The sequence below is a fragment of the Thermobia domestica genome, chromosome 4, assembly GCF_964235325.1.
Source record: "Thermobia domestica chromosome 4, izTheDome1.hap1.1, whole genome shotgun sequence".
Lineage (NCBI taxonomy): Eukaryota > Metazoa > Arthropoda > Insecta > Zygentoma > Lepismatidae > Thermobia > Thermobia domestica.
The window spans coordinates 180898200-180902004 of NC_137457.1; positions in this window are offsets into that span (position 1 = coordinate 180898200).

Sequence of the window (3805 nt, forward strand, 5' to 3'; positions counted from 1 at the left end):
AATAGATAATCATGAAATTTGGGCATATGATGTTGTTCAATATGATGAAGAAACAAAAAGTGGCGGCTTATTTGCAGAGTACATAAACACCTTCCTGAAAGCAAGAACGGAAGCTAGTCGATGGCCAGCATGGTGTGAAACAGATGAGCTAAGTCAGAAGTACATTCAGCAATTTTATGAAAATGAAGGAATACGTCTCGATGAAAATAAAATTCAACATAATCCAGCACTTAGAAGTTTAGCTAAATTAATGTTAAATTCATTTTGGGGAAAATTTGGACAACGTGAGAACATGGGTCATGTAAGCATTATTAATGATCCAAGGAATTATATGAGAAATTAACATGTCATGATATAGACGTTCATCAAATATTTCCAGTAAATGATGATATGATATATGTATATTGGCAATACACAGATGAAGTTCCTGTTTCACTACCAACAGTAAACGTCGTCATAGCCGCATACACAACAGCACAAGCAAGATTAGAATTGTACAAGTATTTAGATCAACTGCAAGCAAGAGTATTGTATTTTGATACAGATTCAGTCATTTATACGGAAAAACCTGGTAAACTACAATTCCAACTGGTGATTTTTAGGCGATTTAACAAATGAAGTACTAGAGTATGGTAAAGAGGCCTACAGAATACGTCTCGGCCATATTTCAGAATACGTCTCGGCTGGACCCAAGAACTTTGGATTACGTATTTTTGATCCCAGTACGAAGAAGGAGTTTCAAGTATGCAAGATAAGGGGCTTTTCATTAAACTATGAATCTTCAAAACACCTAAATTTTGATGTAGTGAAGAAAATGATAGTAGCTAATGAAGAGGATGCGGAAGAAGAAGAATCCTTTCCCACGGAAGTCAAAATTACCAATGAGAAAAAAATTGCCGCAGGAAAGACCATAGTATTGTTAGCATGCCCGAAACAAAAATTTATAAGATAAATTATATTAAACGACGTAGAATACCAAATTCATATGATACTCTTCCATATGGCTACGCTACTTCCAACAAAAGAAGAAGAGAAATGTAATAAGGCCCTTTATAAATATACGTATGAACAATGATCATCCTCTTTAACATGGACACGACGTGCAAACATCCCTTTTCATGTATTGTTGCCGGACCAAGTGGATGTGGAAAAACTTCCTTTGTAACACGATTCCTGTCCAATTTATCCCGTATGGTTAATAAATCGTTTCGTCATATTTATTGGTACTATGCAGAATGGCAAAATGCATACAGAGAAATTTCGACAAAAGTACAATTTATTGAAGGATTACCTCGAACAAAAGACATTTTACCTGAAAGTGGACCACATCTTATTATTATTGATGATCAAATGTGTGAAGTGAACCGCAATATAGTTGATTTCTTTACAAAGGGTTCTCATCATAGAAATCTTAGTGTACTATTTATTACACAAAACATATTTCATCAGGGAAAAGGAAGCAGAGATATAAGCTTGAATTGTTCTTATCTCGTATTATTTAAAAATCCAAGAGATAAATCACAAATTAAACATTTGAGTTATCAACTAACTCCTGAGAATCCAAAATTTCTTTAAGAAAGTCTCAACGATACAACAAAGATACCATATGGATATTTGTTTATTGACGCCAGATGAACTTCCTTTTCAAACAAATATCTTTCCTGATGATATACATCATTACGTTTATGTTCCAACAAAATAGAAGAAGATGTGTTTATAATGTTTCTTTTAAACTGTGTTTCTTCATTCTGACAATATGTCTCAAAGAGTAAAACACGGAGATCTTCTTCGTACGCTGAGCAAAGCAAATCCTAAATTTCGTAAAGCTATACTGGCCAATGCAGACTCTTAAGTAATTCGAAGTATTTGCGAATGTTGTTATAATGTATTAAAAGGGAATGTACCTCTTACAAAGCAAGATTAAAGCGATACAAGAGGACACTTCGATATCTTGTGAAGAAAGGAAACTCCATCCAAAAGAAGAAGAAGCATTTATTAGTGCAACAGAAGGGTGGATTCCTACCGGTATTATTAGCTCCTATTTTAACTGGTGCATTATCAAGTTTACTATTCCGTTAGTGCAATGGAACACGCAAAGAAGATGATTTTAGTTCCACCTGAAGTTCTTAATCGTATACAAACACCATCATCATCATCACCATCAGCCCTGGAGAAACGTGAATCTAATTTGAGGCAAGAAATGCAAGATATTTTACAGTTATCATTCCTTAGTGACGAAGAAAAGTGGAATCAATATAATAATATTCTTCAAAAATATTTACATTTAATACGAAAACAAGAAGAAAATGTGACACTTTCGATTACGTCAAGTAAATCAGAGAAGCCTGAAGTAGAAGAAGAATTATTATTATATATACCCAAAATGTTTCGTAAAAGAGCTGAATTACTACTACATAGAATGAAACATGATGATAATATCACGTTGGGATAATAAAGGAACTGTTTACATCAGAGGTGATAAACTAGAAGGATCTCACATTGTAGACTTAATTTCTGATATGTCGCGACCCCGGAAACACACAAATCCAACGGGATGGGAGAAATTTTGTAATTTTTTATCTTCTAATAACACACCTCAAGAACTCATTGGAAATCCAAAACGTTTGTCATATATTTTACTACGAACTAAAGCATCAGCAACAGCATCTCGTCAAAGAAAAAAATACCTGTGAAATCGTTTCCAGAAGACGACGAAGAAGAAGCAGAAGAAGAAGAAAAGGAAAAAGTAGTAACTCCTATAAGGAAAAGGAAACGTGCCTCTAAACGTCCAATATGGTCAAGGTGGAAACCGTAAACAAACAGTCAAGCAAGATTTACTACAACCCTTCACATCCTGCCTCGTTTTCAACTGTTAAAAAATTGTGGATAGCTACAAAGAAGAAAATTCCTATACATTGTATAAGAAGATGGTTACTGCAACAAACAACATATACGTTACACAAACTTGTACGCCGTCGTTTTAAAAGAGATTTCTATGTACTGAATAACATTGATGATGAGTGGGAAAGTGATATTAATGATCTTCAATATCTTCATAAATTTAATGATGGATATCGTTATATTCCTACAGTGATAGATGTGTTCAGTCGATATGCATGGGCTGTGCTATTAAAATCTAAAAGTACAAATGATGTCTTAAAAGCATTGAAACTTGTGTTCAAAGACAGAAAACCAATTACATTCCGAGCAGATAAAGGAAGTGAGTTTACTAATAAAACAATACAGAAGTACTTAGAGGACAACAAAATAAAACATATTACAACTAAAAATCCTGATATAAAAGCTAGTATTGTAGAACGTTTTAACAGAACTCTAAAAGAAAAAATGTGGAAGTATTTTACAAAGTATCAAACGTATAATTATTTAAATGAATTAACTCTTTTTGTGAAATCATACAATGAAGGTTATCATTCAAGCATAAGGATGTCACCTGCAAATGTTTCTCAAAATAACCTATTACAAGTATGGCATAATCAATATGATAATAAAATAAAGAAGAAGAAGAAGAATCCAAATTTCTCAAAACATCTTAAGATTGGTGATACAGTACGAATAAGTAAAACTAAACGTACATTTGATAAAGGATATATGCAAAATTGGACTTGGAAATATTTGAAATGAAGAAGATAATACCAAGAGATCCACCTGTTTATGAAATTGAAGATTTAAACAAGTAACCACTGGATGGGTTATTTTACAGAGAGGAATTACAACCTGTGACGTTATCAAAGACGTTTTACACAGATAAAATCATACGTACAAGAAGAAAAGGCAGCAGAAAAGA